This window comes from Heterocephalus glaber, unplaced genomic scaffold (assembly GCF_053883595.1).
Source record: "Heterocephalus glaber isolate CG9 unplaced genomic scaffold, H.glaber_assembly_v1.0 deba00001472, whole genome shotgun sequence".
Lineage (NCBI taxonomy): Eukaryota > Metazoa > Chordata > Mammalia > Rodentia > Bathyergidae > Heterocephalus > Heterocephalus glaber.
This window is the reverse complement of record NW_028258315.1, coordinates 44,715,415-44,730,178: the sequence shown is the minus strand read 5'-3', so window position 1 is coordinate 44,730,178 and position 14,764 is coordinate 44,715,415. Positions and strand designations below refer to the sequence as shown.

Below are 14,764 nucleotides of genomic sequence, written 5' to 3'. Positions count from 1 at the left end.
GGGTTGAAGGGAGGGCTGGGCAAGGGTGAAAAATAAGAACCAAGAGAGACTATGTAAAGTTGCAAATTTACAATGATGAATGTCATTATATTGTATACCTAAAATGTACCAATGATTAGAATGAATAATTGATAATGCAAAATAGGAAGAAAAGGTCCAAAGGGGTAGGGGTAGTGGGAGGGGCAGGGGAAAGGAAAGAAGGGAAAGGAAAAATAATGAGAACTGGAAAACATGGAAATAAAGTCTTTGCAAATAGGGAAGGGTGGAGGGGGTGAAGGAAGGGCTAATAATTGGGATAAAATAAGAACCAAGATGCATTATGTAAAGGTACAATTCCTAATGAGAAATGTAATTGTGTTGTATGCCTAAAAATGTACCAATAAAAGAATTTAACAAAAAAAGGAAAAAATATTTTTATAATATGTAACTCTTATTCATGAAAATAGAATTAAAGTACTAATGTATGTTCTGTAAGAAATATCCTACCAATAGATCAGTCATTAAATTTTTTGTAACAGTTGTTGGCTAAAGTCTGGAGAAATATTACTGCTTATGTGGAGGAGAGATGAAAGCTTGGACTCTTATGGAGTCCATCTTTCAGCATTATGTGGGATATTTAATTAAAACCTTAAAATAGGATAAACAGAATGCATTTTAGTCATTATTCTGTTTATTGCCCTGATTCCAAATGCCTGAAGAGAAAAATAAAAATAGCTCCATCCTAATATTTGGACTCTTCTCAGATAAACTAGCTATTCCATGATGATGATAAAAAAAATGTGTGAGATATATAGCTACTTTGAAGTATTCAAAGAGAAGTTATAAAATTCCGTCAGAGTTCTCTGAAGAAAGATTATTCAGAGTTTGTACTCTTCTGGCAATTTTGTGGTCTTCTTTGTTACAGGAGAAAATGCAAGGTCATCAGTTCCTGAACCAACTACGTTAATTCCACCAAATAATATGTACGAGGAAGTGCATGATAATAAGAATAGTAGCCAATATATCTAGAAAGATAATTATGCGCCAGACAAACTTCCATGTTTGGAATGTATTATTCACATCCTTTCACTCATAAAATATGCAAGATATATTTAGTGCAAATTTGTTATTTTATACAGCACATGATTGAATCTCAGCTGAATTAGTGATCAAGGTCACATTCAGAGTAAATGGCAAAAAAAAGATATAAATTCAAGAAGTATGACTTCAGTGTTCACAATTATTAATTTTTGCTCTGTTCATGCATTAAGACTATCTGGCCTACAAAGACCGCAACCTCACAGTGGAAATGAGAAGACACATAAACAAGCCTCAAAAACTTCTGGATCACCTACAACAAGCCCGAAGGGAAACGAGATGGAACAATCTAATAAACACCTGGACTCTGAACTGGCAACAAAAGAGGATCTGGGAAAAGTGAAATCAGAAATCACTCAGATAACAGCAAGCATTGCATGATTAATAAATCTAGAGAGGACACGGATAAAAAAATAGAGTATCTGAGGAACATGATGGAATCCCAACATAGGAAACAAATGGAATCCATAAAACAGATACAAACAGATTTCCAAAAGATTAAAAACTCCATCGAAAGTCTTTGCAGCAGAATGAACCAATGTGAGGATAGAATTTCAGATATAGAAGATAAGACTGCAATTAGTGACCAGAAAAAGAAAAATGGCTTTAAAATTGTAAGGGAACATGAGAAAGCAATCCAGCAGCTGCTAGACGATGCAAAGAAGAATAACATAAGACTGATTGGAGTCAAAGAAGAAAGAGGAGAGAGTGCAGATGACATAAAAAAACTGTTCACAGAAGTGATGGCAGAAAACGTTCCAAGCAGGGGAAAAGAACTTGACTTACAGATAAGTGAGGCATATAGGACTCCAGCTAGCCTTAATAAAATAAATCTACACATAGGCATATAATAATTAAGATTCCAGAAATCCAGCAGAAGAATAAAATTCTACAAGCTGTGAGAAAAGAAACAAATCACATACAAAGGAAAGCCCATCAGAGTCACAGCAGACTTCTCAATGCAAACCCTCACGGCAAGAAGAGCTTAGAGTGAAGTATTTCAAGCCCTAAAGGAAAACAGCCTGCAACCCAGATTGATGTACCCTGCAAAACTGCCTTTCAAAATGGATGGAGCAATGACATACTTTCACGATAAAGAGCACCTCAGGAACTTCATGAATACCAAACCGGCACTCCAAAAAATTTTAGACAATACCCTAGGGAAAGACAATGAGGATCACAAGGCCAGGAAACCCAGCAGAATGAATCCACTGGGCATGACAAATTAAACACAAAACGGGAGAATCCAACAAAAAGAAATAGTCTTGACAAGGCTTTTAAAGCTTTTGACTTCATCTCCCTGAGTGTATAATTCAATCTTGGTATTATACTGAGTAGTATTTTTCTGACTCTAGAATTGCACACCATTCCTTGTGCTACACTGGCTGTTTATCATCTTCTTATGTCTACATTTTAATTGGGTTGTCTATTAATGAGCTCTAAGAATTCTTTCTATATTTGGCTCATAGGTTATATGCATTGTAAATATGGTCTAAGGGCTACTTTTCATTTTAATGATGTCATTTAAAGTTCTAAATTTTGTTGGAATCTCATTTATCATTTTCTTTTATACATCATGTCTTTTGTATCCTAGGTAGTTCTTGCCTACCCTGAAATATTTTCCGTTATAATTTCTTCTTAAAGTTTTATACTTTTAGGCTCTCATATTTAGGTTCATGGATCCCTTCAAGTAATTTTCATGTGTGGAAATAAAGGGTTGAGGGTTAATTTTTTATATGTGGATACCAGGTATTCTAGTGCCATTTGCTGAAGACACTATCTCTTCCTCAGCTCTTGAATCGAGTTTATATTCTATAAAATGCTAAAGTTAATAATCTTTCAAAACTCAGTGGACCATATATGTGTGGGTCTATTTCTAGATTCTGTTTTATTCCAATGATCTATGTCTTTCCTTACACCAACACTGCCTTGATTACTGTAGCTTTAGAAGAAGTCTTAAAATTGGCTACAGTGCTTTCCAACACTGTTTTGTTTCTGTTTTTGGCTTTTCTGGGTCCTTTGTACTACTCCTTACTTTTAAATTTCAATATCCAATTCATTTATAGCAAGTATACACAGACCTGAATTTTTATATATATCCTGTGTTTTCTAATCCTGCTAAATTTAAGTACAAGTTCTAGGGGCTCCGAGAGATTTCTTAGTATTTTCTCTGTAGATGATCATTTCATCTACATATAAAGATTTTGCTTCTGCCCTGCCAATCCTATCCTAGTTGTGTCATTTTATTGCCAGACTATTGTGCTTTAGACCTATGTTTCAAAGTCTAATGCACAGATGAAGAGTAGGCATATATGCCCTTGTTCCCCACTTTAGGGAGAAAGCATTGTACCATTTCCATTCATAGAAGTTTTTCTTGGAAGTATGGGGTACATGTCTTTGATCTGTTGAGAAGGTTGTGTTCTACTTCTAGTTTCCCAATAGCTTTTACCATGAATAGCTGTAGAATTTAGTCCAATACTTTTTCTCCAACTAGTGACAGGATCATATAGCTTTCTCCTTTCTTCTGTTAAAATGATTACTTTTGGGGGGTAGATCTTCTAATGCTGAAGCAACACTGCCATCCCTGTAATAAAACCACTTTCTACATACTGACAGATCTGACTTCTAAGAGTTTGTTTTGTGATACAAATTTCTACGTTCATACCTTTTTCTTCTATTATCTTTATCCAGTTTTAGGATTAGCACAGTGTTGATTTCCTTAAATGAGGGAAATTTCTGCTTTAAATATTTGATATAATTTATCAGTTGAAATGTTTATGAGCCTGCTGTTGTCATTTAGGTAGGTTTTCAAGCTAGAATGTACATTCTTTAATAGGTGCTACTCAAATTTTATATTTCCTCCAGAGTTAGTTTCATTAATTTGTCTTCTAAGTTACTTCTTAGAAGTTGTCAAATTTATTTCAGAAGACTTTTGTAATATGCTTTCTATATCCTTTTAAATTCTGTAAAATCTATGATAATGTCTCCTAGATCTTAATATTGTAATTTAAAAAATGTATAACTGATATTGTGTAACAGGAAGAAAAGGTCTAAATAGCAGGGGAAGTGGGAGGGGTAGGGGAAGGGAAAAGGGGGAAAGAAAAAAACAAGAGAAGAGGAAAACAATGGAAACAAGGTCTTTGCAAATAGGGAAGGGGAAAAAGAAAGAACCAAGAGACTCATGTAATGGTACAAGATCCCAATGATGAATGTAACTGTATTTTATACCTACAATGTACTAATAAAGTTAATGGGGAAAAAAGAGACTATCTGGCCTAGCAAAAAACAAACCAGAATAAAACTAATACTGGAATAAAGTAATTTTGTGCATGTCTAATCTGTAGGCATATTTAATTGGGAGGATCAATGTAGTAAGGTTGATGTGGAAGCCTTGAAATGGCATGCATAATCCAGACATGATTGGAAAATGTTGAGACACAGATAGAGTGTCAATAACTTTTGGATGGTATAAGGGACAGGTGAGGCTTTAAGTGGACTAAGAATGCAGCAGGAGGAATCTACCCATTTTCATGATGGCAGCAGTGACAGTTGAATTGATGAAGGGAATTCTATTTGTAGTAAAAACCTTTTGTTGATTTTTCTCTTCAGACATTGACTATATGAATCTTTCCAATGTAAGATGAACAACAACAAATTCAGTAATTTTAACATCAGAATCATCTTCTAGTCTGAACTTGGCATTGGTGTCTTAGGCAATGCCATCCTTCTCTTCCAATTCACCATGTTCCTTTTAGGGCACAGGCCCAGACTCACCGACCTGCCTATTGGCCTCTTGGCCCTAAACTACCTAGTGATGCTGCTTATCAAAGGATACATAGGCACCGACATTTTTAAATCTTAGGTGAGGTTTTGGGATGACATCACATGCAAGTCACTTGCTTACTTGTATAGGTTGATGAGGGGCGTCTCCATTTGTATCACCTACCAGCTGAGTGTTCTTCAGGCCATCATACTCAGCCACAGAAGCTGTTGTTTGGCACAGTTCTAACACAAATCTTCATGTCACAACCTATGTTCCCTTCTTTTCTTCTGGTTATTCTATACATCCACTAGCAGTCACCTCTTAATTTCCATTGCTGCTTCTGCAAACTTGACCAGAGATCACCTTATGTATGTCAGTGAATCCTGCTCTCTTTTGCTCATGAGTTATATTTCCCGGCAAATATTTTCCACCTTGTTGATCTTCTGGGAAGTTTTCTTTATGTGGCTCATGTCCCTCTCAGGTGGCTACATAGTGATTCTCTTGTGCAGACATAAGAAGCAATCCTGTCATCTTCACAGCACCAAACTTTCTCCCAAACAATCCCAACAATACAGGGCCATTAGGAACATTTTGCTGCACATGAGATTTTTTTATGGTCATGTCCACCTCTGACAGCATTATCAGCTATTCAAGAATTAAGTTTAATGATAATCCAATATTTTATTGTATCCGATTCTTATAGACCATAGATAGCTATGCCACAGTCAGCCCATTTGGTGTTTATCATTACTGAAAAATGTGTCATTAATTTTTTGAGATTAATTTGTGAAAGACAGTAAATATGTGGTTACTAATAATGCGTAGGTTCTCTTTTTTCCCATTAAGTTTCTTGGTACATTTTCAGTATAAAATACAGTTACATTCATCATTGGGCTCTTGTACCATTACATGAGTATCTTGGTTCTTATATTTTTTTCACCTTCCCTTGCCCTCATGTCATGCCCTCCACCCTTCCCTATTTGCAAAGGTCTTGTTTCCATTGTTTTCCTTTTCTCATATTTTTTTTTCCCTTTTCTTTCCCTTACCTCTCCCACTTCCCCTGCTCCTGTAGACCTTTTCTTCCTGTTACACATATCAATTATACACTTTTAAAATTACAATATTAAGATCTAGGAGACATTAACAGATTTTACAGAATTTAAAAGGATATAGAAAGCATATTACAAAAATCTGTTTTGATTTTTAAGAAGCACCTTGGAAGGCAAATTAATGAAACTAACCCTGGAGGAAATATAAAATTTGAATAGCACCTATTAAAGAAAGTATATTCCTAGCTTGAAAACCTACCTATACAACAACAGGTTCATATACATTTTAACTGATAAATTATATCAAACATTTAAAGCAGATAAAAGAAGGAACATTTTTTCCCTCATTTTAGGAACTCAATATTATGCTAATACTAAAACTGGATAAAGATAATAGAAGAAAAAAGTATGAACATAGAAATTTAACAAAACAAACTCTTAGAAGTCAGATCTGTCAGTATGTAGAAAGTGGTTTTGTTATAGGAATGGCAGTATTGGTTCAGCATTGGCAGATCCACCCCCAAAAGTCATCATTTTAACAGAGGAAAGGAAAAAGCCATATGATCCTGTCACTAGTTGGACAAAAAGTATTGGACTAAATTCTACAACTATTCATGGTAAAAGCTATCAGGAGATTAGGAGTAGAGCAGAACCTTCTCAACAGTTTAAAGACATGTACTCCATACTTCCAGGGAGGATTCTTTATATGAATGGAGAAGAGGCAATGCTTTCTCCTTAAGGTGGGGAACAAGGGCAGATATGCTTACTCTTTATCTGTCCATTAAACTTTGAAACCTAGGCCCCACCAAAATACTCTGGCAAAAATGACATAATTAAGATTTTCAAGGTAGAAGCAAAATCTTTACATGTAGATGATCATCTACAGAGAAAAAACTAAATCTCCAGGAGCCCCTCAAACTTGTATTTGAATTTGGCAGGATTACAAAATACAAGGTATATATAAAAATTCAGGTCTGTGTATACTTGCTATAAATGAAGAATAGGATATTAAAATTTAAAAGGTATGTGGGAATACAAATGACCTAGAAAAGTTAAAAAACAAAAAGTCTATTGGAAGATGTTTAATACCTAATTCTAAGACTTCTTCTAAAGCTACAGTAATCAAGGCAGTGTTGGTGTAAGGAAAGACATATGGATCATTTGAATAAAATGGAGAATCTGGAAATAGAACCACACATATATGGTCCACTGAGTTTTGAAAGTTTTAATATTAGCACTTTATAGAATATAAATCAAGAGCCGAGGAAGAGCTAGTGTTTTCAGCAAATCGCACTAGAATACCTGGCATGCATCTATAAAAAAATTAACCTTAACTATTTCCATACATGAAAATAACTTGAAGGGATCCATGAACCCAAATATGAAATCCTAAAAGTATAAAACTTTAAGAAGAAATTATAAGGGAAAATATTTATGAATTCAGAGTAAGCAAGAACTACCTAGGACACAAAAGACATGAAGTATAAAAGAAAACAATTGATAAATGAGATTCCATCAAAATTTAGAACTTTAAATGACATCATTAAATTAAAAGTAGTCCTAAATGTATAATAGATAATGTGAAATAGGAAAAGGGGCAAAGGGGAAGTAAGTGGGAGGGCTATGGGAAAGGATAGAAGGGAATGGGATTAATATGAGAAAATGGAAAACTAGGAACAAAATCTTTGTAAATAGGGAGGAATGGAGGGGTTGAAGGGAGGTCTGGGCAAGGGCGAAAAACAAGAACCAGGAGAGACTACGTATAGGTACAAATTTCCAATGATGAATGTCATTATATTGTATACCTAAAATGTACCAATGATTAGAATGAATAATCAAAAATGTAAAATAGGAAGAAAAGGTCCAAAGGGGTAGTATGTCATTTCTCCATCAATTTTGAAAGACAGTTTTGCAGGGTACATCTGGGTTGGAGGCTGTTTTCCTTTAGGGCTTGAAATACTTCACTCCAAGCTCTTCTTGCCTTGAGGGTTTGCATTGATAAGTCTGCTGTGATTCTGCTGAATGATTCTGATGGGCTTTCCTGTGTATGTTACTTGTTTCTTTTCTCTCACTACTTGTAGAATTTTATTCTTCTGTTGGATTTCTGGTATCTTATTATATGCCTATGTGTAGATTTTTTGGATTAAGGCTATCCAGAGTCCCATATGCCTCACTTATCTGCATGTCAAATTCTTTTCCCCTCCTTGGGAAGTTTTCTGGATCACTTCTGTGAATTTTTTTTAAATGTCATCTGCACTCTCTTCTTTCTTCATTGACTCCAATCAGTCTTATGTTATTCTTCTTTGCATCATCTATCAGCTGCTGGAATGATTTTTCATTTTCCTTTACAATTTTAAAGCATTTTTTTCTTTTCCTGGTCACTAATTGCAATCTTTTCTTCTATATGTGAAAGTCTAACCTTACATTGGTTTGTTCTGCTGTGCAGACTTTCGATGGAGTTTTTATTCTCCTGGACATCTGTTTGTATCTGTTTTATGGATTCCATTTGTTTCCTATGTTGAGATTCCATCATGTTCCTCAGATACTCTATTTTTTTATGTGTCCGCTCTAGATTTATTAATCATGTCTTGCACCATGAGCACAATGCTTGCTGTTATCTGAGTGATTTCTGATTTCACTTTTCAAAGATCCTCTTTTGTTGCCAGTTCAGAGAGTCCAGGTGGTTATCAGAGTGTTCCATCTCGTTTCCCTTTAGGGTTGCTGTAGGTGATCTAGAAGTCTGATTTTGAGGCTTTTATATGTGTCTTCTCATTTCCACAGTGTGGAAGTGTGCTTCTGGCACCCGCATGGCTCACCTTCTCTGCCCTAGGAGCTTGGGATGGTGGCAGCGGGGAGCTTCCTTCCTGGTGATGGGACCTGCTCAGCTTCTCTGCCCTAGGAGCTTGGTATTTTGGCAGGGGAGCTTCCTTCTGGGTGCTGGGACCAGCTCGAGTTCTCTGCCCTAGGAGCTTGGGATGGTGGCAGGGGTACTTCCTCTCATGTGCTGGGACCCACTCAACTTCTCTGCCAATGGGTAAGTTCTCTTAAAATAAGCCAATTCACTGGACTCAGAATGATGAATTATGGCATAGTATGCCTGATCACAGAAAGATTTATCATGCTCTTTGGCTTAAACATATGAAGTTTTTCTTTTCGTGTTATACCTAATTTGATACAAATGGATGGGAAGTACTTAAAAGAATATTAAGCCGCACACCTCTGTGATAGTCAACAAGGGTTTTATATTTCTCAGTGTGTCCACAAAGCAGACATGTGAGCCCTGGGACAACCTACACTATTTAATCAATATGTGATATCTTATATCATTTTTTGGTAATTCAACTGGTTTATTTATTTGTATTTTGCCAAGTAGTATTCACCTGTAGGTGAATATTTATTAATAGACATCACATAATCTAGAATACACACACACACACACACACACACACACGATGCAAGGAAAGAACTTAATGCAAGGAACCAGTCCTTAGTACACTACTGTTCATGATATTATAATTCATGATAGCCAAAGGAAGAAACAACCCAAAGACTATAACCATAAGTATATATAAGCAAAATATAATCTTTAAATACATTATCATATTATTGACCCTTAAATTTGAAAGAAAATTCTGGCGTGTGTTGCAATATAGGTGAGCTCTGAAGCTACTATGCTGAAGTAAGTCATTCATAACAGAAAAAAATCTTTAAAAATACTTGTAGGTAGTAAACTTAAGATTTTAACTGGGGTCACACTGACCTGAGCAGCATGTAACTCAGCAGAGACCTGCCACTTCATAGACCAGATTCTAGGTTTCTGTGGCAGCCACTGGGGGAGGGACTACATTCACCCAGTTCACCACCTGACATGGCAATTTTAGTCACATAGAGCTTTAGTCTGACTCCTGATATAAAAAAATAGACAAATTATGGAAAGCAAGAAGCAGGTGCCACTCATAGCCCACTAGTACTGGGCAGGGATGTCTGTTATAGGGGTCTTTTACTTCCTTTATTAGATTGATTCTTAGGTTATTTCTTTTTGGGGGCTCTATTTTAAAAGGAGTTATTGTCCCAATTTCTTTCGCAGTGAATCTGTTGTTCGTGTACAGGAAGGCTATTGATTTTTGAATGTTGATCTTGTATCCCACTATTCTACTGAATTGGGTTATTAAGTCTATATGTCTTTTGGTGGAATTTTTGGTATCTTTTATATACAATATCAAGTCATCTGAAAATGACAATTTAACTTCATTTCCTATCTTTATTTTTTTTTTCTTTCTCTTGTCTAAATGCTGTGGATAATGTTTCCAAAACTATATTGAGCAGAAGTGGTGGTAGTGGATATCCTTGTCTTGTTCCTGATTTTAGTTTGAAGGATTTCAGTTTTTGATCATTTAGTATGACGCTGCTATTTTTTAAAAATGGCTTTTATTGGTTTGAGATAAAGACCATCTGTTCCAATTTTCTGTAGGTTTTTTTTTTAAATCATGAATTGGTGTTGGTATTTGTCAAATGCTTTTTCCTGCATCTGTTGAGATGATCATATGGTTTTTGTCTTTGACTCTGCTAATATAATGTACTACATTTTTTGATTTACATATGTTGAGCCATCCTTTGGACATTCTGTTTGCCAGTATCTTATTGAGGATTTTTGTGTCTATGTTCAATAAGGAGAATGGACAGTACTTTTTTGGTTGGGTTCTTCTCTGTTTTTGGAATCAGGGTAATTGTTGCTCCCAAGAATGCATTTGGGAGTACTGCTTCCCTTTCAGTTTTATTAAAGGGTTTAAGAAGTAGCAGCATTAGGAAATGACTACTTCTCAGAGGTTTTCTTCCAGGTATAGCAGGCTCATGGGTTCTTGAATCTGTTGCAAGATCCTATCTCCTCAGTCCACTAGGGTGAGACATTGCTGCCCACTTGGCCCAACTCCTGGTTCCTTGGCACTGGACTATAGTATTTTTAATGATACAGGCAATCTCAGTCTTAGCATACCAGGAAGAGCAACTGATTAGAATTATGTCACCTTGATTAAGGCAATACAATCATCATTAACAATAACATCTAACACAGTCTAGAAAATGGCAAGCTGTGGTAACTATTAATTTTCCACCTTTAACTGTATGAACTATGTTTTTGGTTATCTAACAATATCTAAAACAAACCAGAGATATGTTTATAGTAAATAAGCCCTCAATATAGCAAATTTTCTCTCTGGGGAGAAAATTTAGAATGAATGGTTTGGTAGAGAAATAACAGGTAGGGGAAAAGATTAAAGTAAGGTAAGAACTCAAAGGAAGATTATGTAAACTTTGGGAAATTGGTAAAGACAAGGTGGAAAGAGAGAGGGAAGAGGTACAAAGAAGAAGAGCAAGACAATAACAATGAGAAAAATAGAAACCATGTTCAAGTGCCTATAAAAATAAAAACAATCAAGGATAAATATAACAGGTCAAGGATATAGCTCAGCGGTACAGTGCCTGCCTGGCAAGTGCAAGGCCCTGTGTTCAATTCCTGGCACCAAAAAAAAAAAAAAAAGAATAAACATACCAGGACAAAACAGAAATGAGAGGATCAAAATGAAGGAAGAAAAAAAAGTTGACTTAAAGGAGTATCTCTCTTGTCACCAGTAGACCATGTTGAGCATTGTACAGCTCCTAATTGATTAATCTCAGAAAGGCAGCCATGGCCTACTGAAGTTCAGGCTGGTTTCTGGTTGTGAAGCTGGAGCTGAGCTCCTTGACCTATTACAGATTTGAACTCTGCAATTTGACTGCAGGTTCAAGGTACTCTTCCTCCACAGTGAGTCTGAACTCTGGTAGAAGGTGCTGACCCCAGCAACTCATCAGCCACTACAATCTGCTGCATCTTTATTCCAGAGTCTCTCTCTTCACTCTCCCAGTGGGTTTTAATATTCCACATCAAAACCTCAGCGAGGCTTGCTTTGCAAGCTCAAAGACCTGAGTTCGATCCCTGGTACCAAAAAAAAAAAAATCTGGAAATATCTGCTAGCAGCTGACTGAGATGCAGAGAAGCTGGAGGGGCAACATTTAGATGTGTTGCTGATTTTGTGGAAGAAGTTCAACCCTGAGAAGCAATACCAGTCTGTGGGCCCAAAGGTAAAAGCAGCCCCTGTGAAGCAGGATGAGCTCATGCTGGTAGCCTTTTAACGAGACTAGGAGAAAGGTTTCCAGGGATCCCAGGAGATCAGAGGCTACTTGTGGTACTATTTATTGATCCTTAAAGAAGTTCAGCATGTGCTGGCACTGGTGGATACTAGAGTCAAGCTAGATCATTTCACAGGATGCACTGAATGCATAGAAGAATATGGAGGTCGCCACATTATGGTTTGGAAGGCCAAGATGACTTTGGGCATCAGGCATTTGGTCCTGCAGCCCTATGTTTATGTTTCCCCAGTTGCTGAATACATACTGGTTAGACACCACACAGAGAATCCCACGTGCAGATTTGCATGATTAAAACTGCTCTTCAAGGGAATCCCCATCACACACCCTTAACTCTCCCACAGAAAATGCAAGTTGTGTGTGTGAAGTAGTACCAGCTCCCTTGGGGGGGGGGTCATGAGGAAATAGAACAGACTGTTTTGAGGTTAGAAGCAAGGTTGATACAACCCGCAAAAAGTCCTTTCAATTCTCATGTTGGGCCTCTGCACAAGCCCATGGGACTTGGAGAACAATTGTGGACTGCTGGGAACTGAACAAGGTGACTTCTCCATTATGTGTGGCAGTACCTAATATTGCTGATTGGATTGGCTCATTCTGATGTTGCGTTGATACCATTACATACTGAGCTTTCTTCAGCAGCACATATACTAAAATTGGAAAAATACCATTACATAGTGGACCTGGCCAATGCATTCTTCTCCATCACTATCATGCCTGAGAGTCAGGACCATTTTGCCTGCACCTGGGAGGACAGATAATGGACTTTTCAAGTGTTGCCCCAAGACTATTTGCAGATTACTATGTGTCATGGCCTGGTTCCCCATGATCTGGCCACCCAGACCAAGTTACACGCTGTGTCTTTGTTCTATTATGTTGATGATGTATTAACTTGATTGCCTTACAGATTTGGAAGCTGCTGAATGCAATCTAAAAGATTTGCTGGCCTGGAGTGGGCCATCAATGAAGACAAGATCCAGGGCCCTGGCTTTTCTATCAAATTCTTGGGAGTTATCTACTTGGGTAAGTAAAAAAGTAATCCCTGATGCAATGATTGATAAGATCATACACCCTGACCAAGTGGGGTTCATCCCAGGGATGCCGGGATGGTTCAACATATGCAAATCAATGTAATACACTATATCAATGGAGCCAAGGACAAAAACATATGACTATCTCCATAGATGTAGAAAAAGCATTTGACAAAATCCAACATGCATTTATGATAAAAACCCTACAAAAACTGTAATAGATGGTCTCTACCTCGATCTGATAAAAGCCACCTATGAAAATCCAACAGCCAATATCATACTAAATGGTCAAAAACTGAAATCCTTCACACTAAAATCAGGAACAAGACAAAGATGTCCACTATGACGACTTCTGTTCAATAATAGTTTTGAAAGCTTTAGCCATGGTAATTAGACAAGAGAAAGAAATAAAAGGAATAAAGATAGGAAATGAAGAAGTCAAATTGTCATTTGCAGATGACATGATACTCTATATAGAAGACTCGAGAACTCCACCAAAAGTCTTCTAGTCTTAACCATATTCAGGAAAGTAGCTGGATACAAGGTCAACACACAAAAAACAGCTTTCCTCTATCTGAAGAACAGACTCACTGAGACAGAAATAGGGCAAACAATTCCTTTCACAATAGCATCCAAAAAACTGAAATAGCTAGGAATCAACAAAAGAAATCAAAGACTTTGAAAACTATAGCACTCTGAAAAAAGAGATTGAAAATGATATCAGAAAATGGAAAGACATCCCTTGCTCCTGGGTAGGAGGGATCAACATAGTGAAAATGGCGATACTTCCAAAACTGCCATATAGATTCAATGCAATTCCAATTGAAATTCTAAAAGCGTACTTCAGAGACTTTGAGAAAACAATCCAAAAATTCATTTGGAACAAGAAGAGACCTAGAATAGCAAAAGCAATTCTAGGCAACAAAAACAAGTTAAGGGATATCACAATTGTCAATTTGAAACTATACTTCAAAGCTACTGTGATAAAACAGCGTGGTACTGGCAAAGGAACAGACTCGAGGACCAGTGGAACAGATTTGAAGATGTAGAAACAACTCCAGAAACAGCCACCTCATCTTTGAAAAAGGAGCCAAACATCCTCACTGGAGGAAAGATAGCCTCTTTAACAAATGGTACTGGAAAAATTGGGCTTCAACTTGCCAAAGATTAAAACTAGACCTATATGTCTCATCATGCCCTACACTAAAATATAAATGGATTAAAATCTAAATATTAAAACAGAAGCACAAACTTGCTTAAAGAGAGTTTAGCTAGAACTTTTGAAGACATTGACATAAGAAAAGATTTCATGAACAAAACTTCATTTGCATGTGAACTAGCACAAAGAATCAAGAACTGGGATCTTTTCTCATTAAAAAGCTTCTGGACAGCATGAGAAATTACCAATAGCATGAAGAGACAACCCACAGTATGGAAAACAATTTTCCAGCTGTTCTTCAGACAGAGGTTCACTATCTACAATATATAAAGTATTTTTAAAAATCAGACCTGCCAAAATTAAGATCCAATTCAAAAATGGTCATGTGAAGTGATGAGACATTTCTCATACAAAGAAGTAAAAGCAACAAATGAGCATATGTAAAAATGTTCAACATCACTTGTTATTCAAGAGATGCAAATCTAAACATCACTGAGATTCTACT

General features: G+C 36.6%; 1 pseudogene; it reads left to right on the top strand.

Annotated features, from left to right (window-relative positions):
* Window positions 1-4,634: 4,634 nt before the first annotated feature.
* Window positions 4,635-5,640, top strand: LOC147826344 (vomeronasal type-1 receptor 48-like; annotated as a pseudogene).
* The last annotated feature ends 9,124 nt before the right edge of the window (window positions 5,641-14,764 follow it).